Below are 22280 nucleotides of genomic sequence, written 5' to 3' on the forward strand. Positions count from 1 at the left end.
AGAATAATATGCTTTTGTGAAAAGTCAAGGGTTTGTCTGGTGAGAATACAGGATGAGTTTTGGAAACGTCTCAACAAAATGTCTAACTTGCTAATTATGGTATCCAAAGTATATGGACATAGTATTCGTATTGTTCCAACCGCAGATCAGAAGACTTGCCCTAGTAACACATAGTTTGATGAACTCAGGACTATCCTGGGAGATGTAGGCCAGTACATTTCCTGCCATCATGAGCAGGAACTGTGTGTACACTGGGCTGCTACCAGGAATTCTCTACTTGAACTAGGACCACTCCCCTTCTTAAAATCAGATTAAGAGCACTTATTTTAGAGAAAGAAACTTTAAAGCCTATTCTACCCAAGAAGTGAAAATGGACCTGTTCTATGTCAAGGCTCCATCTCCCTTTCTCAGAATTTCTGAAAGGACTTTGGGAAATGCAGGGTGAACAACCATAATTCCCTTGATCTTTCCATTTTGTTCTGGTGTTAGATGAGAAAATTATATACCTTGAATCTTATGTCAGCTTTTGCTGTATAACAAGCCACCTCAAAGCTCACTGCAAATGGTGGCTTAAAACCACCATTTATTAACCTCATGATCCTGATGGTTATCAATTTTGGTTGCTCACATTTGGGCAGTTGTTCTGGCCTCTCCTGGGGTCACTCAAGCAGCTGTGGTTATCTTCTGTCTTGACTACAGCAGGATGATCTAAATTGCCTGGCTGTTAGTGCTGATCCTTGAGAAGACCAGCGTGTGCTTCTGCAGGTGCTGGCAGTGCTATAAATAGAACATGAGCGCAGAAGCTGCAAGGCTTCTGGAAGCCCAGGTGAGGGAGTCACACACATCACTACTATTGGTCTCAGCTGGTCACAGGGCCAGCTCATATTCAAGGGAGGGAGAAATTTACTCCACTTTTTGATGAGGGAGTGACAAAGTCACACTGCTGAGTGCTAGCTTACAGGGATGGGACGAACTGTTGTGGCCGTCAGTACCTGTAATCTACACAGCCCCATTACTTTACTTCCTTAGAGAAGCACTTTCTCTGAGTTACTTCATGTGTATCTGTACATATATGTGTATGTCTTACTGAATTGGGGCTGCTATAACAAAAGGCTATAAACTGGGTGGCTTGTAGACACAGAAATTTATTTCCCATAATTCTGGAGGATGGAAGTCTGAGACTGGGGTGCCAGCATGGTTAGGTTCTGGTGAAGGCCCTCTTCTGGTTTACAGATTACTGACTTGCATCCTCATATGGTGGAAAGAGGGCAAGAGAACTCTCTGGGGTCTCTTTTATAAGGGCAGTAGTCTCATTCATGAGGGCACCACCCTCATGACCTAATCACCTCCCAAAGGCCCCACCTCCTAATACCGTCACGTTGGGGGTTGGGATTTCAACATATGAATTTTGGGGGGACAGAAACATTTAGTCCATTGCAATGTGTGTAAGTATATATGTAGATATATGGGCTATAACTAGGAAATGAACATGTATGTGTATATAACTTATAATACATACAGATGTAATTTACTGATATGTTTGTGCATATTAGCAAATGTGTAAACATCTGTTCAGGAGTTTTCTGTGGATTGTCTATTATGTTGTCCAAAGTCATTTGTAAAAGGATCTCTGCAATAATACTTCTTAGAAGATGTGTAACTCCTAAATAAATCATATGTTTCTTTTGTTCAGACAAGAAATGCATAATTTATCACTGACCTTTGTTTACTGTGGCTTCTAGGAAGTTCAGAGTTGAACCTAATGTCATTACTCATTTTTGCTATTAGCTTAGATGTAATTGATTTCTATTTAGAATTAGTCCCCCTTTTTTCAACTTCCTTATTGTGTGCTTGATTTCTTATAAGTTACTGCAGTCATTTTTGAAATGAGATGAGGTGCAATCCAAACACTTAAAAATACATGAATGTGCTTTTTATAGTTTACTTGAGAGATGTTAATGGACTCTAGAAAGACAGGAGAATCACATGTTGGGATTATTTCACATTGGTGCTATTCGTAAGGTTAGCTTATGCAATAAAATAGTTCAAAGAGTGGAGGTGAGTTCCCCAGAGAGTTACTGGGCTCAAATGCCTATGGTTTAATGCATTCTTTTTCTCACTCTTCACAATCAGTCATCTATAAGAGCTCATGGTGAGTCATCCTTAAAAAAATAGTCATAGACTTCATATCTCCATTTTTTATCTGCTCTCCAGTTCACCTCTTCCTCCTTTCTAACTCAGAAAGGAGTCTTCATGGAGGAGCAAATCATTAATTTGGTTATTGACCACTATTAGATTATTATCTCACATATAAAAAGTTTCCTTAAGCAGAGGTTTTTTTTTTTTTTTTCACTTTTGATCCTTGTCATTACTTTCAGGAATGTTTTCTGAATTATTAACTCCTGATTCACACTTTTGGTACATAATATTTTTCTTTGACTTTCTTCTTCTCTTCAAAAGAATCAATCAGATATATTTCTCCATGTAACATTTGCATTTGTAATTAAACTTGCATTTCTCTTGCCCCTTTTAGAATGGAAGTGCAATAATTCAAATGGGGGGCAATATTGTGATTTATAATGAGAAATATAGTGCTGCTATGAACATTGGGGTGCATGTATCTTTTCAAATTAGAGTTTTTATCTTTTTTACTATATGCTCAGTAGTGGAATCACTGGACCATATGGTAGCTTTATTTTTAGTTTTTTAAGGAAACTCCATGGTGTTTTCAAAGTGTCCACTGGAGGATGAATGGATAAAGAAGATGTGGAATGGAATGGAATATTATTCAGCCACACAATGAAATATTACTCACCCATAAAAAGGAATGAAATATTGCCATTTGCAACAACATGGATGGACCTAGAGATTATCATATTAAGAGAAGTAAGTCAAACAGAGAAAGACAAATATTATATATCACTTATATGTGGAATCTAAATAATAATACAGATGAATTTATTTACAAAACAGAAACAGAATCACAGGCATAGAAAACAAACTTACAGTTGCCAAAGGGGAAAGGGATAGGGTGGGAGGGATAAATTTGGAGTTTGGGATTAATAGATACACCACTATATATAAAATAGATAAGCAACAAGGATTTACTGTATAGCAGAGGGAACTATATTCAATATCTTATAATAACCTACAATGAAAAATAAAATGAAAAAATATATAACTTTGCTGTACACCTGAAGCCAACACAACACTGTAAATCAATTATACTTCAATAGAAAAATAAGAAATGTATATCTATGTATATATCTGTCTATATCTATGTCTATACACATTTAGTTTTCTTGGCACACAGCTCCTAAAATTGTTGTAATTTTCTGAATGATAAGAGCATGGGAGCATTTTCTGTTTAATATTGGGTCTTTTGTCTTTGGGTCCTGAGATAGTTCCAGAGAGATGAAGATGGAAGGAATGTCTTTTGTTTTTCATAACAAGCCTTTTCAACCACATGGTAGTTTATGTTACTGTGGTGACTTTTGGAAAATCCCTAGATTACCATAGGATGGGGCTAGTTGCCAGGGGAACCAACTTTGTGATTAGAGCGTTGGAACTTTCAGCCACCCCCTTACCTCCCCTTCTGGAGACGATAGAGAGGCTGGAGGTTGAACTAATCATCAGTGACCAATGATTTAATCAGTCATGCTGATCTGATGAAGCCTCCATACAATTCCCTATAGTACCGGGTTCAGAGAGCTTCTGGGTTGATGAACATGTGGAGCTGCTGGGAGGGAGGGGATCCTGGGGAGGGCATGGAAGCTCTGGACTCCTTCCCTCATACCTTGCCTTATACTTCTTCCATCTGACTGTTTCTGAGTTGTATTCTTTACAATAAACAAGTAATCTAGTAGGTTGTGTGAATGAAAAATACTGCAAGCCCTATCAATAAACAAAGAATGCTGTGGCCATCAAGTCATCAGCCAACTCATGATGCAGACAAGCAGGGAGCCCGGCCTCTGCAACCACCCTGAGGGGACTCAGAATATGAAAGGACTGGACACTGGCCCTAGATAGCTAGGTGCTTATCAAAGGAATGAATTCAGTGAGCCCAGATGTTTGCTCTTTCCCATACATAGAAAAGTGCTAAACTCTTTAACTTGAGATGTCTGGTTTTCTTTTTAATGTTCTGACTACCTGGTCTTTGTTGTAAAAGTCCTGTATATCCTGGCTCCTCCCCTACCTCTTTGGAGCAGTCCCTCAGATCGATGTGGGAGTCTGTTATCCAGGGCTCGAAGTGGTTCGAGTCCGCAGAAATGTCCACCTGATAAAACATAACTCTCAGCGTTTAGGCTGTGTGATTTTAACTCAGTTGACAGTTGTCAAACTAAATGAAAAGGTAAACAGGTAAACTTGAATTACTTGAAATTGAGTTTTTGGGAATAGCAGAGGAATTGGAATTCGGGAAATGCATGCTGTAGCAAGCTACACAAGTGTCCCTTGATGATTCAAGGCCAGCCATTACTTATAAGCAAGGAGTCGAGGAGGAAGTCCAGCCTGAATCCAAGCAGTAAGCTCATTGGCTTGAGGATGGGGAGAGATTCTTGGTGGATGTTCATTGGTCAGGAGGAAAGTCTTGGTTTTAAAGCATTTACAGCATGTCAATCTTGGTTCTTTAAGTTTGGTTTTTGGAGGGCGCATGCGTGAGATTCTCCGTTTTACATCCTCCAGTTCCATTTTATATTGAAATCCTTTCACAAGGTAAACTGTTTTCCGGAGTGAGTCATTCTAGCAAATTATTTAACCCGAGGAGGGGATGGTGGCCACCTCCCATTTCGAGCTGGTCATTCACAGGTAACAACCTGGACATTTGTTTGGCATCTGAAGTTGGAGAGTGAGGGTGGGCAGTGTCTGTAGGACAGAACCCTTAACCTGAGGGATCTGACGTGGTCTCCGGGTAGCTGGTGCCAGAGCTGATGTAAATTGTAGGACACCCAGCTGGTGTCTGTAGGGAATTAGAGAACTGCTTGGTGGGGAAAAACACTCACTCCTTTTGGTGGCCAGAAGCATTGAGAGCAGAGTGTTTGAGAGGAGATTTTTTTCATGGAGCTACAGCAGTTTAGCCATTTAATAATCAAGCACACTTCGCATATTCAGGAATAGCTTACCTGGCAAACTCTCCTGTCCGGAGCAAAGTCACTAACCTGTTAGTAAGCAGATTGTCTCGAGTGCCAAACACAGAAGCCATTCCGCTCACTGGATTATCTCACAGGCAATCTGTCTGCTGTTTCTTTGCGCACATCTCGCCAGGATCATTGTCTAATTTCCCAGCCCACAAACAGATTAAAGTAGCAGAGCAGAACAAGGTTGTGAGTGGCTTAAGGAAGGTTCACTGAGAAGTTAAAAAAGTTGGTTTGTAGGGGAGGGTATAGCTCAGCGGTAGAGCATGTGCTTAGCATTCACGAGGTCCTGGTTTTAATCCTCAGTATCTCCACTTAAAAAAAAAAAAAGGTTGGTTCAATGGCCTGATGATGACAGAAGCAGAAAATCCAAGGAAAGTAGGCATAAAATGCAAAACGTATAGTGGCTTCAGGCAATGAGCATAATCACAATAACCCTGTAGTAGCAATAATCTCCGGGGAAAGCACTCTATCCTATAAGGCATGAAATTTACTGTTCATTACTGTGTCCCTGAATTGCCAGAAAAATGTTATACTATTTTCAAGTAGTCAGTTTCAAAAGTCACGGAAATATTTCCACCAAATTATTATTGTTTTTTATTTTTATTGTTATTCTCTGTGCTTTGAAGTCTCAAGTTCCATTAATGGGATGATTCAGTTAATGTTGTATGACTCAATTATCATCCTTTGCTCACATTTTAATGGTGCATCTCCTGTATGCCAGGCACTGAACTGGGAGCTGGACATACTGGTAGACAAAACACATGTCACTGCTGTCCTGGTGGAGCTGGCAGGATTGCACTGGAGACAGTTATTAAACAGGCAAAAGACCAAAAACAACAACACATAATTTAACTTGCGTAAAAGGCTGCAGGAGAAAAGAAGATTGGGTGTAATAGAGAGCTCCAAGGGTGGGGATGAGGAAATACAGAACATGATTTATTTAGAGTCCCCAGGGAGGGCCAGAGAATCCCCCAAACGGGGACGACAGGAATGTGAAAAGCAGGGAGGAAGCAGAAACAACGGGCAAGGATTGGTGATGGAAAGAGGAGTTGCAGGAAGATGGTGTGGCTGGAGGTCACATGGAAGGTCAGACGGGGAATGGGATGACTTGGATTTGAAGAAGCAGCTGGATCAGGGAGGGCTTTGCAAACCACAGTGGGGAGTTTGGGTTTTATTCAAAGTATCATGGGAAACGTTTGAAGGATTTCAAGCACAGCCACTGGGTAACCGGCTCTCTGGGTTTTAAATTGCTTTCGTTGTTTTTGTTTCTCTCTGCTTTTGCTTATACTTGTAGAAATGATGCAGGGGTACTTCTGCGGATGTGCAGTGCAGAAATGAATGCAAAATTTACAGGCCCCAAAGCTTAAGCCATTTTTTAAGAAACAGGACTCAGAATTACAAATAGAAAATTAGGAAGAGAGTTGTCCTTGGAAGGTCCCCGTGCCAGTGAGGGGCTCTGGAACTCAAGCTGCATTGTGTCATGACAGATCCACTCATTTCTGGTGTCGTGGAAAGGGTTTTATAGCTATTCCTGGCTTTAGATGTTAACCAAAGTTGATTATCAAGTTTGAGAATTGCTTGAAGCACCATTCTTCAGAAGCCCCACCCTACTTTCCCCCTTCTGTTTTCCTCTTGTACCCCATCGTCCAGTGCCCTTGGACTCAGACAGCTCAGGTTAAAAACTCTTTGTTTCTTTGATTGTCTTATAATTGGTTTAGAGTTTTTCTGTTGAACTATTTCATCCTTCCACACACGTGTACACATCCTTTGTAACAGGATACCTCTGAGGGACAGTGTGAGTGTGTCTGAAGTGGTATGGAGCTGGGAGATGGAACGGAAAAAAGATGATGGGGTTCATGTATGTTAACAGTCACGTTTTAGAAATTCTATTTTCTGTGGAAAAAAAAAATACTGGGAAAACTGGAAATATTCCAAGAGCCTGTTACAGTGATGTTCCAAAGCTTCACTTTTGAAGATCAAAGACCCTGGATAGTTTGAGGTGCTTTATTGGATCAGAGCCCCTGCCTCTTTTTGTTGCACATTCTTCTCTCCTTTGAAATCTTATTCAACACATGCGTATCTCTTACCCTATTTGTCAAGCAATTTTACTGTAAGAAATGGTGTCTATTCCATGAAATGCTCTCTCTATAGAAATAGTACTCTTATTTTTTTTCCGAAATAGAGGGACAGATGAGCTGGCTAATTTATTCCATTCCAAATGCTTTGTAACAAAAGTTGAAATGAATGAAAATGATTGAATTTGTAGGCCTGGTCTGCAGATATGAAAAACGGCTGGAGACCATTGAGTATGGAATGGCTTTAATTTTCTCCGTGGATCTCAGCCCATGATATGCCTGCTTTCTGTTAACTTTTATAGAAGGGAAAGAAATACAGCAAGCAAGAGCTTTCAGAACGGCTGTACTTGAAAAGAACCAGTGCCTGAAGCCCTAAGATGGTTATAACAATGGGGTATTGTTCTGGAGGAGTGGGAGGGGAGGGGGACAGAACAGTGGGGGGTTTGGAGAATTAGACGGACAGACTCATTAATGTGAACTCGCTGGATCATGCCCTATCAGATGGCTTCCTCCGTGGGCAGGAGGGCCAGGGGATGCTGCGGGACCACCGGAGCTAGGACTTGGTGTGATGAATAAGAGGTGATGAGAATACCGTTTCAGACTACTGTCCCTAGATTTTTGCTCTGTGGTTTAAATAACAATGTGCTTGATATTGATGGGACTAAAGAATGGTAGATGTTGCTCATTCTTTTAGCTTTTTACTCCAATGCTGATGGTTCATTAAATGAATACAACAGGGTCCCCTGGTGATACCCATGGATACAGGAGGAGACCATCCAGTAGTACACCGATTCTTCACTGAAAACACAGCAGATCTTCAGTTTTCACGTTTTGCTGTAATTGCGCAGCACCCCACTGCTGAGAACGGTAACCCCAGCTTCCCGGCCGAGTACTTGAGTCGGGCATCCTGGGTGATGTACAGCAACATTTAGTCACTAGGACTTTGGTTTTCACGTCCTGTAAACACGAAGTGGAAGAAAGCAGTCCCTGCCCCCATCCTGCAGAGAGGACGGATTTGTTATTCACGGCTCATGATCATACCCTTAATCTTCCTTTTTAATTTTTTTTAAGGTAGTATTGAAACCATCCGAGCTGCTTTAAAGTCCATTTATTTTACTAAATTAGCTTTCTCGGACTGTGCCCTTTTCTTTACACGCTGCCATGTAACGTGATTAATTCTGGCACACATGCACCTGTGTTTATAAATCTGACAATTTAGTCTGTAGATGAAGGAACTTGGAGTCAGAAATTTGTGCCAAATGAAGTCTATTGGTGGGCTCCAGGTTTTTCCCTTCTTGATACTCTATATTAACATTTCCCTGTATGGATAAATATGTTCATCTTTAAGGATCAGGTTATTTAAAGAGAAAGTATAGTATAGTGATAAAAAACAGAGAACTTAGAGCCAGAGGAGAACCAGGTTCAAATATTAAGTTCACAACTTACTGTGTGACCTTAAGAAAGTAACTTCACCTCTCTGGGCCCCAGGAGCCTCAGTTGTAAAATGGTGATTGTGGTAGCTGGTTTCTAAGATGGTCCTAGCAATCCCTGCCTTCTGGTATTCATGAAGACCTGGATGTAGTCTCCTCCCATGCTGAGTCGGGTTGACTTGTGTAACCAAGAGGAAATTGTGGAAATGGTGGTGTGTGACTTCTGGGGCTAGGTAATAAAAGACACTGTGGCTTCTCCCTTGCCCCTTCTCTTGGATTCAGCCTGGGAGAAGCCAGGGGCCGTGTTGTAAGGACAGTCAAATAGTCCAAGGAAAGGCCTGCTTGGCAGGAGCTGAGGTTTTCTGCCAACAATCAGCACCATATGGGTATCTTGGAAGCACATCCCTCAGCCCCAGTGAAGCCTTCACTTGTCTGCAACCCTGACTGACATATTGACGGCAACCTCATGAGAGATCTTAAGCTAGAAACACCCAGTTAAGCTGCTCCCAAATTCCTGACCCACAGGAACTGAGCGAGATGATAGATGTTGATTGTCGAGCTGCTGAGTTTGGGATGCTCTGGGATACAGCCATGGGTAACTGTTACAGTTACAAGGATAGTACCTCCTCAGTAAGATTGTTTGGAGGAGTACATGTGACAATGTAAGGGCTTTGCACAGAGCCTGGCGCTTAGTGTTATTCAGAAAAAAGCATTATTTATGGATGGAACTTGACACAAGATAATGAATTCTCCTCCCCAGCACCTGTACTCCAAATGCTTTATGTGTTTTTGTGTTTTGTTGACGGGTAATTCCAGACTTACAGTAGGATCCTGAGTGAGCTATAAATGGAGTGGCATATCTGATTCTTCTTACGTCCCACCTTGCAAACTCTTACCCTACTTGTGAATGTCAGCCTTGCTGTTGTAGCCAGCTGCAGGGCAGTGTTAGCCTGATGACAGCTGCCCCAGCTTCACAGGTGCCTCTTGCTCAATGGTGGGGCTGCCTCGTGACTCACCCGCAGGGGCCCTTTCAGCCATTTGGATGCATGTGTGAACCTGGACCCTCAGGGAACGGGAGGCGGTGGATAAATACTCCCCTTTCCAATCCTTTGGCTGGATAATTCTAAGGCACCTTCTTTGTGGGCCTAGGAGTTGTCCCCTGCTGGGTGGAGACCTCCTGCTTGCAGTGGAGATCTGTGGAGTAGTGTACCTTTGGATTGGCTTTCATTCCTTTGTCTCACTCCTCTCACTCCCCCACTTCTGATCCTCGGGCTCATTGCCTGAAATAAACTAGGAGCTTGCCAGCCCTGAATGTCTCTGGCTCTGCTCCTTGGAGGTAACCTTAGGCTGAGGCAGATGGCTCTAATAAGAGTTGGCTGAGTGTTGTTTTCTTGATGTGTGTTCATGAAACCATTACCATGAAACCTGCTTTACTCCCTGCCATAGTTTTCCACTGTTCTGGGGACGAGGTCTCAAATATCTCATGTAGTGGCAGGGACCTCCACAAACTGAGTCCTGCCTACGTTTTCAGCTTCCTCTCCCAGCTGGCTGCCCCATCTCTTCTCTGCCTTGGCCTTACTGGACTTGATTCAATTCCTTTTCCGTGACAGTCTCTCTTTGTCCGTGAACCAAGAGCATGCTGTTTCTTCTTACTTTGCTTGACCAATTGTCACTCGTTGCTCAGGTCTCAGTCTAAATACCACATCCCCAGGAAGGCCTTAAAGACGTCACTTTAAACATCCTCATATCAATCTGAACTTCTCTTTTCTTAACACTGGTTGTGCTTTTAAGTATTTTCTTAATGTTTGTATTTCCCTTTTGACTGTAGTCTCTGTGAGGGCAGGAGCTGTGACTGTCTTGTTCTCTGTTGCTTAATGTCTGGCTTAGAGAACATTTCAGCAAATTGAATGAAAGAATTTACCTGGGCAAAAGCCACTTGGCTGGTGATTTTTCTGTGCTGTTTTTTAAAAAATGCCTTGGAGGGGAGGGTACAGCTCAGTAGTAGAGCACTTGCTTAGCATGCACGAGGTCCCGGGTTCAATCCCCAGTACCTCCATTAAAAACAAACAAACAAACAAACAAACCAAATTACCTCCCCCACAAGCAAAAAATAAAAAAAATTTTTAAAAATCCTCAAAAAATACCTTATTCTATCCTTTTAAAATATGAATCATTTGCAAAAGGGCCTCCTTGAGCTGCTGAAACAAGGCATTACTTTAATAACACAAATGACAAATTTGTTGGTAGTAAAAGGATTTACTTTTACATTTTTGGTCACTTTGCAAAAGGCAGTATCATAGGCTCACACCAGCAGATGAGCTAGCTGCCTCGGTACTTTTAGATTATAATTCAGTTTCCAAAATGTAATGGACAGTCAACTTTTAGAGACAGTCTCTTGTGTAGAATCTACTCCTTCTTAAGTAAAACTTATAGTTTCTACTCATGTAATCTAAGCTCTATTTAAATTAAAAAAAACACTATGTCTCTAATATATGTAGAAAGAGGACTCTGTTGATGAGTCACTAGGAAACAGGGTGTGCCCATCCTAGGAAATCTAGCCATTTCAGACACAGCAACTCTGTTCAGATAGCAGAGGGTTACATCAGAATTCTGGAATATTTAAGAATAGAGAGTCTTTTATGAATGAGATCATGCTTCAAAATATATTTGGATAAAGTCTAGGACCATCTTGTATAAGCTGGCATCAAATGGTCTAAGTTTGTCAACTGATACTGAAAATCTGGAATTGTATCAGAATTATATTATGATATAGGTAAGAAACCTCTGAATAGTGCTGCATTTAACACAAGTTTTATGTATTTTTTAATTGAAGTCTAGCTGATTTACAGTGTTGTGTTAGTGTCTGGTATACAGCATGGTGATTCAGTCATACATGTACATATTCTTTTTTCTAAAACAACTTTTTTCTTTTTGATGACTATGTTTGCAAAAATGGAAGTCAACTCTGTGGTAGATCAATGAGGCACAAAGGGAGCTCCCTTGATATTTTACAAAGGGCTGGATACTAAGTTCATGATGTCCTTCACAGTTTTCAAGACCACATACTTTATGTGACAAGAAACCATTCATTCAACAGATATTTATTGAAGGCTTACTCTTCACAGATACTTCTCCAAGCGAATGAAATAGAGCAAGAACAAAATATATCTCAGCACGTTCTCTTCAAGAACAAATTTTGCATGGCCAAGGGCTTTGCAAAACCTCATGGAAAGGAAATGGTTGACATCATTGGGAATTAATGTTGGTCAGCCTACAGGAAATTGTCAACAGATTTCCCACGGTGTTTTCTGAAGAATTAGGATCTTCCAAAGAGGAAGCAGTGTTGTGTATTTCATCTAGATCCAGCTGCTTTAGCGGCTTATTTGAAGGCTAGAAATGTTCACTTTCTCTAAAGAAATTGAGATAGCATTGAAGTAAGCTAGTTGAACTAACACAAGTTCCCTCTGCTGGGGCTGACCCCTCTTTCCTCTCCCTAGATCAGGGGAGACTCAGCCACACGTAGTGAGTTGTTGCCTAAGACCAGAGAAGAATCATGTACAGAGAAGACAAAGGCTATTGGCAGTCCTAGAAATTAAGAACCATATTTTGATTAAAAATTAAAAATGAATTCCTAGGACAAAATGGAAGAGATCATGAATGTGGAATCTAGAGCAGTGGTTCTAAAGCTTGAGTGGGCATCAGAATCACCTGTGAGACTTCAGCTTAACCACAGCAATTCTGACACGTATTGAAGTTTGAGAACCACTCACCCAAATGTGAAAATCCATTTGGTGACAAACTCCCTGCTGGCACTTTCTCAAATATTTCCAGACTCACTAGGTGAGAAGGCAACCTTCTATGTAGCCTGAAGTAGAAAACTTAGTATAACAAATAAAAAAGTCATTAAAAAAACATTGGAAATTCTTGTTTCTTAGTAGATTATGTTAATTAAGAAGGTTGTTTATGACTGAGGGTGCTGGGATTCAATTTTAGATCAAGTGTTCCTTTGATTCATTAGTCAGCACTGTAAAATACTTTCATTCGTTGTTATCCAAACGCTGCTAACAGGGCATGAGTTTGGACCTTCGCACCATTGACTATGGAACTAGGGATCTTTATACCTTAAAAGAGTTTTTATTTTAAGTATACCAAGGGTATATGGAATCCCATAGGTCAGTGGGAAGATGTGAATTGCATTAATGGGATTGCTGCTGCTCTTGGGTAAAGCCAGTGGTTTGCATGGTTTAAATCCGAAGAGAGTCTTATGGGTTTTGTTTTCTTTCCTTGACTGTTACTCAATTTAATGTATTTCTAAACTGAAAAAACAAATACTTTTAAAAAATACTAGATTATAGAAATCCTTGGTTAGCCACATCTGCAAAGATTTCTTTCTGAAAGATGGTGGGAACAGTGTTTCCTATGTTGCTTTCTCTCAACATTCTGAACTTGGTGTATAAATTGTATGCTTTTAGCACATCATTCTTTTCTTAAAATTCTTTCAGTGTTTCTTTACAAAAAGCAGTGGAAATTTACCAGAGTAAGTCATAAGTCTTTGCTGCAGTTGACTCCAACAAACTTGAACTGTACAACAAAATGAACATACAATTAAAAAAATTGGCAGATCTAGCTATTAAGTATAGTTTGGCCCCAAGGAAAAATGAAAAATAAGTTATGAGTTGAGTTGTATCTGGTGTAATAGAGCCAGGCTTTGAAGTATGAACAGAATTTAGAAACTCTCACAATCCTTGTCTGAAGCAAAAATCTCTTTTCTTTTGCAGTGTGTTCTTGAATTAGAAACCTATGTTTCCCAGCTGTTAAAAATCACTTTTTCCTTTATTATAGTGTTGGACACTGTGATACCTTAAAGTGCGCGTTGCTTATCTTGGACGTGGTGTGAACACTGAATGAATAGGGGAGGAAATTATAGCTATTTAACAACTGTTTGCAAAGGTTCCAAGGTTCTTGGGAGGGAGCAGGAAGTATTAATTTAAGAATAGTTCCCAAAGCCAAAAAGAAGAGAGAAGAAAAAAGCATCTTATTTCTTAATCTGTTTGGATTACCTCTAAGGAGATGAGTAATGAATGTAAGTCAGGATTAGTACACAGGAAGGGTTCCTAAGAGACCGTCTAGACTCTGGGCTATCTTTCTCTTTCACCGAACTCCTCCTATTTTTTTAGAGAGAAAATTCGCTGCTGTATTCTTAAGTACTTTGAAGGAAAGAGAATTAAGAAACTCTGAATAATCAATCCAACATCTAATAAAAACTTCATCATCAAAAACCAAAAAAAATTTTTTAAACTTCTTTAATTGCAGTTGTGTTTTCTTAGGACCTATAGATCCAGTCACTTTACATCTTTCATTTGTATAGTTTGTTTTTCTGCGTATTTAATAAAATTTGGTCAAAATCATATTTAATTCTAACACATTGGAAAATCACTACCCTTTGCCTTAAAATTTCAAGTTGTATGTTAATTTAACTATGGTGTTTCTCTAAGTCAGCAACAGAGATATCTTTATTATCACTGACACATTTTAAACTACTATTGGGAAAAACTTCCTAGTAAAATTGTTTAATGTCTTATATATATCTTTTATAAATTTATGAAAAGTTCAAACATAGAAGCTAAGATGAAGAGTTCATACATTCAGCTAAGATGACCCTGTAAAGAAAGGATAAATCCTCTATTTTTCTCCCCAACTCCAGTGGTACATAAAGATTGGAAAATAGTTTTAAAAAAGAAATTTGTGTATGCAACTCCTATAAGTAATATAAATGAGTGCATGCTTAGCATGCATGAGGTCCTGGGTTCAATCCCTGGCACCTCCTCTGAAAATAAATAAGAAAATCTAATTAACTACCCCTGCCAAAAAAAAAAATTATATATATATATACATGAAAATATTACAGACCTTGGTGAGCAATTAGAAAAATCTCCTTATACTTCAATACGGGGATTGAAAACCAGCTGCATTTCCTTTTTCTTACAACAGCCACACTACAAAGGATGGCTGCTCACCTCACTGCACTTCAGCACTTTGGGGACAGTGGAATTTGTCACTGCCGCTTGGTTCTTTGCATCACGCTGTTTTGGAAGCCATTTTCTGCTGTTGTAGGAAATCACATTTCTCTTGAGGGGTATTTTTGCATGGCTGTGGAATGGGTGGGACCTCCTTACCAAAAGGCCCACTTTTTTCCTTGACTGCCATGTCTCCACTGAGGCAGAGCACGCAGCCTTTCCCTGGGACTCTTATTTGGGTCTCTTCCAAATATTTTAAAAAAAGTCTAGTTGTGTTAGTTTCCGGTGTACAACATAGTGATTCAGTTATATATATGTATATGTATATATATATTCTTTTTCATTATAAGTTATTACAAGAAATTGAATATAGTTCCCTGTGTTATACATACAGTAGGTCCTTGTTGTTTATCTGTTTTGTACATAGTAGTTTGTAACTGCTAATCCCAAACTCATTTATCCCTCCCCCACCTGCCCCTTTGGTAACCATAAGTTTGTTTTCTATGTCTGTGAGTCTGTTTCTGTTTTATAAATAAATTCATTTGTGTCCTTTTTTTTTTAGATTCCACGTATAAGTAATGTATTTGTCTTTCTCTGTCTGACTTACTTCACTTAGTATGACAATCTCCAAGTCCATCCAAGTTGCTGCAAATGGCATTATTTCATCCTTTTTTATGGCTTAGTAGTGTTCTAGTACACACACACACACACACACACACACACACACACACCCCATCTTCTTTATCTGATCATCTGTCCATGGACATTTAGGTTGTTTTCATGACTTGGCCTTTGTTACTAGTGCTTCTTTGAACACTGGGAGCATGTCGAATAGGTCTGGAATTTATCTGCTGCTCCTCTTCTCCCCTGTTCCATCTCCCTGCGTTGCAGTTTCTCCCCTTGATGAAAGCTTTATGTACCTGACACACAAATATTAAAATTGTTTGACAACTTACTACTTAAAATGCTCATCTATCTGGAAATAGCTCTGTAAATTTTGGTATACATTTGTTGAAGAGTATGCAACCAATAAAATAGAGAGTTTTCAGTGACTTGGAAAAAATGCTTATTTTAACTTGCCTATTCAGTGAGAAAAGCAAGATGTCAAATTGTATATACACTATTACCAGCACTAAGTAAAAAACAAACAAACAACAAACAAACAAACAAACTCTGCTTCTTTCTTTAGAAAATTTATGTGTAGAAAAAGTCTGAAAGAAAGTTACTAGGCCATGGGTGATAAACAGAGGTAACACTGTTGGCAATTTCTTTTTTTTTCCACTTTAACTGTTTTCAAATCAAAAGTTAGAAATCACAAATTTCTAACCTCTGTCAGATACCCATTTGCTTTTCCATAACTTGAAAGAACAGTTCCTCATTCTGTAATTGATGTTGGCCATTGGGAGAAATAGAGAAGAAAAAAAGGTATATAAATAAAAGTAATATTTAATTCACCTAATTTTACTAGAAGTGTACAGACTCATACATATTTAATGAATAACAAAATGACTGAAAAAGTTCAGTAGAAATCTTACTTTAATTTCACTTTCTAATTCTGTCTCTAACAACAGGAAATACAGTTTTAAATAAAGCCCTTTAAGGTAAATATTTAAAAAAAAAGTTGTTGAAGACTTTAATCTGATATGGTTTACTAGTGATCATCAAACCTTAATCCAGGATAAATTCTTCAGTTCAGAGACGTAGCAGTTGAGACTCAGAAAGCTGAGTGATCTGTGCTGTGGAGCAACAGCGCTGGGTCTAGAATACCCATCTCCAGCCTGCCGTTAGAGCTCCCCTCCACCATGACTGTGCCTCCCAGGAGCCAAATTAAATTCCAAGTCTTCTTTGGTCTGGAACAGTTTTAGTTTTGCGTTGCTGTTTCATCTGACATGCAAAGTATAAAAGCCAAAGAATATGAGAAGAACAGCTTTCCATGTGTCTGCTCTGCCAAAACTAATACGCATTGGCAAATGGAACCACGAGAGCAATTTAGGAGTCTTCAGTCGTGGGGCAAGGCCCTCTTTCCAACGTGAATCACTTGAACAGCATGCTTGCAGACAGTGACCCAAGGAATAGGGCATGACTTGGGAAGGGGTATTTCCCAAAATGCAAATATCCACACATGGCTAATAAAGAGACCTTGTGGGACATTGCTCCCCTTCTAGCTTTTGCACTGCTTTCCCCCTTCGGCGCTAAGGAAGGGGGTGGGCATGTATTCCTGCTTCCATCTTTGTTTGTGTTCTTCACACCGTTTAGAGGGCAGCTCTGTTTATTACTACTTCAAATTTTTTTCTTCTTCCTGCAGGACCATTATGTTGGCTAGTTGAAAAAAAAATTGCATTTTCTGTCTCTTTAGGAAATGGAGAGTAAGAGGAGTATTTATTGAGGGAAACAGGACATTGCTTTGGGTCTGGCAGTTTTTGGGGAGACTGCTCAGCCTTGGGACTTGCGCCATTGATGCTAAGGCTATGCCAGTGGTTCTAAGGGTGTATATTTCCATGTTACTGTCTTAAACAATGCTCTCTGCCTTTCTGCCCTCATGGAGGCTTTGTAAATGAAAATAAAGTGGAGTATTTATTTCTGTATCACCTTTAAGAACATTTGAAAACTTAATAAACTTAGAAAAGTGCTTTGCAGATCTGTTGTATTACATACTTCTCATAACACCCCATTGGGAGTATGTATCATTTTTCATATTTTAAAGATTAGACAAAAACTAGATTGCAGCTAAAAAATTGGCAGTACAGCATGGTCTTCTCATGGCCTGTGATCTCAAATTCCGTGTCCTTTTCCTATACCCTCTGTGATTTCAGGCCCCTCTGCACCATTCCATTTACAGGGTAAAAATTCTCTGTAACTGTTGCACTTTGTGTAACAAGGCTCTTTTGTAATTATACTTCATTGCTTGTGTGAGTCACGCTAATCTGCATCTTTCTCAGGGAGGGAAGGGGTCATGGGCAATAATAACTTTAGAATTTTCTCTTGAGATAGTGTTTTTTTTGGTAGATTCGGTTCATTTTGCTATGTTGAAAGCCTGGAAATAATTTTAAAATGGTGGTTGAATTCAAATAGTGGTTTTTATTGGCAATATCTGTCTTGATTCGATTCAGTTTTTTAAAACGTGCATGCGTGAGCACACACTTAGTAATACAGAACAGTGGCGTTTTAAACTCAGGTTTTCTATTTGCCTGCTTAGGTGATTCTTCGGCCATCAGGAAGGAGGGTACTAGCACTGAAGGAAAGTTCTGTGCTGGTTCATTAGCAGTGTTCACAGGTTGCTGTTGTTGATAGTGTTCTTTAGACTGTGATGTGAATCAGTAATTGCTGGATGTTTCATCGTGATACTGTTTTTTAACTGAGATATTGTTGATGTATAATGTTACATGTTATAGGTGAACAATATGGTGATTCACGTTTTCAAAGGTTACACTCCATTTATAGTTATTATAAAACATTGGCCGTATTTCCTGTGTTGTACAGTATATCCTCAGAGCTTATTTACTTTGCACGTGATACTTTGTAACTCCTAATCCCTGTCTTGCCCCTGTCCCTTTTCCTCTCCCCACTAGTAAGCGCTAGTTTGTTCTCTATATCTGTATCCTGTGTTTTTTTTTTTTTTTACCCTAACTCTATGAAACTGGCACAAATCAAAAAGTATGGGACTGTTTGTCCATCTTCTACTATACTACTCTTCAACACCATTAAAAAAAATGCCTTTGCTCATTCAAAAAATATTTATGGAGAACCTAGTGTAAAATCTGGGCACAGAAGGGTGAGTGACTTACCCAAGATCTCATGGCTAGTAAGTGCTATGATCAGGACTTAAGTGAAATCTGTTTAGTTACAAAGCCAAGCACTTAACTGCTAAGCCAGTGTAATATGTGCTCTGTGTGTGTGTGTGTGTATGAGTGAGAGAGGGGGAGAGAGGGAGAAAGAAAGATTAAAAGAACACATAAGACACAAACTTCCTGTCCCATTCCTTTCTAAGGACGGCGTGTTGGAAGTCCTGCTGTTTTCTGTATGAGCTCTGTGCTACCTAGACATGTATCTTCATTATTCCCTAATGCCAAGGAAATATGGCTTGGTAGCATTTCAATGGGAGAACATAGATGTATAAGTAAGAATAATCATCTTTTTTTGAAAAAGAGACATTTTCTTAGTGACTTTTATTTTCTGACTTTTGATGGATATTTTAATCTTCAAATTTTTAGAAAACTTAAAGGGTACGGGATTAAAAATAACTTCTTTTATACTTGAAAAATATTGGAAATGCACTTCAACAACACGGAGCAATCTTTCTCCTCTGCAGAGACCTTAGTGCTAGTGTTATGGGAAGGAGGTTATATGACAGGTGAACATACTCAGTTACTGCCCTAAATCTGCTTGATTCAGAACAAAAGGAAGAAGATTGGCCCTAAACCAGTGGGACCCTTAGTGTGATCCACAGACTGGTACTGCCAGCCAGACTGCTTGTGAGAAGTTTGTGACCAGACACAATAACTGAGAGTGTTTAACTTTTTGCACAACTGAAAAAAAACTTGGCGGTGTAATTTTATGTCTGTTTAATTTAATGATAAAAACAATGGCATTTGTATTTTCTCTGTCTTTTGTTTTTCTTTTTTATTTCTTCCTTTATTGAGTTATAATTGAAAAATGAAACTGTATCTATTTAAAGTGTACAGTGATGATTTGACATATGTGTGCATTTTGAAGGTCACCATAATCAGGTTAAGTAACATACCCATCACCTCATATAGTTTTTTTTTTTTTGATACTGAGAACACTTAAGATCTACTCTCTTAGCAAATTTCAAGTATACAAGATAATATTAACTATAGTCACGATGCTGTACATTAGATTCCCCAGAACTTACTCATCTTATAACTTAAGGGTTGTATTGTTTGATGAGTATCTCCCTGTCTCCCTCACCCCTGAGTGCCTGGTAACCACCATTCTACTCTGTGAGTTTGACTTTTTAAAATTTTTAAGATTCCACACATAAGTGAGATCATACAGTATTAGTCTTTTCTCTGGCTTCTTTCTCTCAGCATAATGTCCTCTAGGTTCATCCATGGTATTGCAGATGGCAGGATTTCTCTTTTCTCATGGCTGAATAATACTCCGTTGTTGTATGTTATCTTTCCATCATCTGTCTATCTTACATCTTTCTTATCCATCCAGTGGATACTTAGGTTGTTTTCATATCTTGGCTATTGTGGCAAATAAACATAGGTGTTTTTATTTATTTCTCTGGTAATTCATCTCCATTTTATTTTTCAAAAATGTCTGCCTATTTTGGATTGAAAATTAAAAAAAAAACAAAACTGGTCTTGCACCACAGATAGTTTTAGAACACTGTGCTAAATCACAGTCGTGTCAGGTTTGTTACTGAACTGAAAAAGATGTTTTTAAAAAGCACATTGAGTATGAAATACTGGATTGCAATATGTAAATTACAGCATTAGATACTTTTCAACCTTTGGTCAACTAGGTGAATAGAATTTAAAGGATTCTGGAGATTTGCAATCACATGGGGGCCATTTTTGCTTAATTTCAAGTGAGAAATTTTGCCAAAAATCTGGGAGAGGTCAAGTCCTGCTAACTAGCCTAATAGTCGAATATCTTAACAAGGACATCATGAGGGTATCTTTCCTCAGTCTCTCATACAAGGAATTACTGTATAACTATTCATTCAATGACTGTTGAGCACCCAGAGTCATTCCCTGCATATTATGAAATGTTTCAAGAATACTAGCAGGGGTTGTCTGTATATGTACAGACATTCTTAGAGATGATTTAAATCCAAGCCCTTTGAGTTCCTTGAGTAACCCTGGCCTACTGAGTACATTTGCAGAATGTTCTAAGCTGACCGGACTTCAGCTGTGCTTTATCTGTTTTCCTGACCTCCTTATCTTTCACCCCAGTTTCCCCTGCTCCTACTTTTGGAATGGACCCAGAAGATAGCAAGTGGGACAGGACAGTGGGAATCACAGAAGAGCACAGAAGCCGACCCCAGGACACAGCTGCAGAGGTGGCCTCCACCGCAGACGTCATTGGCTTTGGTGAGTAGGCACGTAGACATGGTGGGTGTGAGACCTCTGAGGACACACAGGCCTGCGTGAACACCAGTGTCATTTTAGCATGAAGTTAACAACATATGTGTAACATTGAAATCCAGTAATCCAGACCTTCATCCTCAATCAGCCAGTTTGATTCTCTGGAAGGAGAGAGCAAGAGCACAACTGAAATTCCTGCTAGAATCGTATTTGGTAAACATAACCTCCGACATTCTGCATGATCTGCATGATCTTTTAGGAGTTCTAAAGTCATAGAGTGCCTTTATTAAATAACACAATCTTTTCTTTTTGTTTTGACTTCTTTTCATTTTCTTTATCTTGATTTATCACTAATAGGTTTGTTGTTGTCATAAAAGAGAAAGTTTCCATCATAGATGTCATTTGTGATGCCAGGTTGTAAAACAGTCTGCTTTCCTGATGGATGTCCAGATAGGACTGGAGGAGGGAAGCCGAATCATTCAATCTCTGTCAGCAATTAGGCTGGACCCATAAACAAGAACACATGTTGAGACCGAGGAACTGACTCGAACAGCTAGGAACTTCTTTACCAAGGTTTACTGAGTCCCGATTTTCCTCCCCGTGGTGTGCATGGGAGAAGTTGGGGAGGTCAAGAGAACATAAGCACGAGTCAGAGGGAGACGTGTAAAATAAACAGCAACATCTGGCAAATGACTTCCTCCCATGTACAGGGGAAGGACTCTTACTCAGGGTGGTGAATGTGAAATGTTTTTCTTGGCAGCATGTTAGCTTAGTGTTCATCAGATCTGGGAATGGGGTTCGCTTAGGTTTCTACTTCTCTTGCTGATGGTGTGGCCCTTAAGATCTGATGTTCACAACAGCAACCATCCATTTGGCCATTCTTCAGAATAATTAGATTTAACTTTGAAGTGTTTTCAAAAGAGATTTAAACATTAAAGACCTTATAATTCTTCATTATCTAAGCTTTTGTTTATCTTTTTAGTGAACTGTGTTATTTACATTGGAGAGGTCTAGCACTGCATTTTTCTTTGCTCAATAGCAGAAAGAACATCACATTCTAACAATTCAGTATATCACTTCAAGCATACCAATATGGCAGAAGCCTCTGTAATCTATTAATGCATAGCTATTCACATTAAATGATTAATAAGAAATTTAGCCTTTAGTAACTTAACATGTACTATTCTCTATCTCATCACTGACTTTCAGGCCTTTTCTTACCAAAATAGACATAATTTTATTGTTTTCAGAGACTAAAAAAAGAAAAACATGCATATTATATATCAATAAAATAAAACAAAAGTTTGTAAAGTAGAAAACTTCGTAGTTTTTTTTTTTTTTAACCCAGACCACATCAGGTGACAATTTCATGACGGTGTAACTCAGAAATAAAGTATTAAACAATTACTATTTTCATATGACAATCATTATTTTAAAATTAATATAAAGATAGCAAAACTTTACAATTCAATTTACTATTGCAGGAGTTCTGAAATCTATTGCCTCTCAGTGCAGTAGGCTGAGAGGTGTTTTCTCTGTTGTGGGGAAGAGAGTGGGAGGATTGTGC

At 39.1% G+C, this 22280-nt stretch overlaps 1 protein-coding gene across 1 annotated transcript in view; it reads left to right on the forward strand.

Moving 5' to 3' along the window:
• The window catches only part of TTC29 (tetratricopeptide repeat domain 29), a 646928-nt gene that overhangs the window by 119451 nt on the left and 505197 nt on the right, over window positions 1-22280 (forward strand). Inside the window, exon 3 of the mRNA XM_031465188.2 lies at window positions 20582-20719. The gene's annotated coding sequence lies outside the window, so the exon portion shown is untranslated. The remainder of the gene's footprint in view (window positions 1-20581; window positions 20720-22280) is intronic.

Source organism: Camelus dromedarius, chromosome 1 (assembly GCF_036321535.1).
Source record: "Camelus dromedarius isolate mCamDro1 chromosome 1, mCamDro1.pat, whole genome shotgun sequence".
Lineage (NCBI taxonomy): Eukaryota > Metazoa > Chordata > Mammalia > Artiodactyla > Camelidae > Camelus > Camelus dromedarius.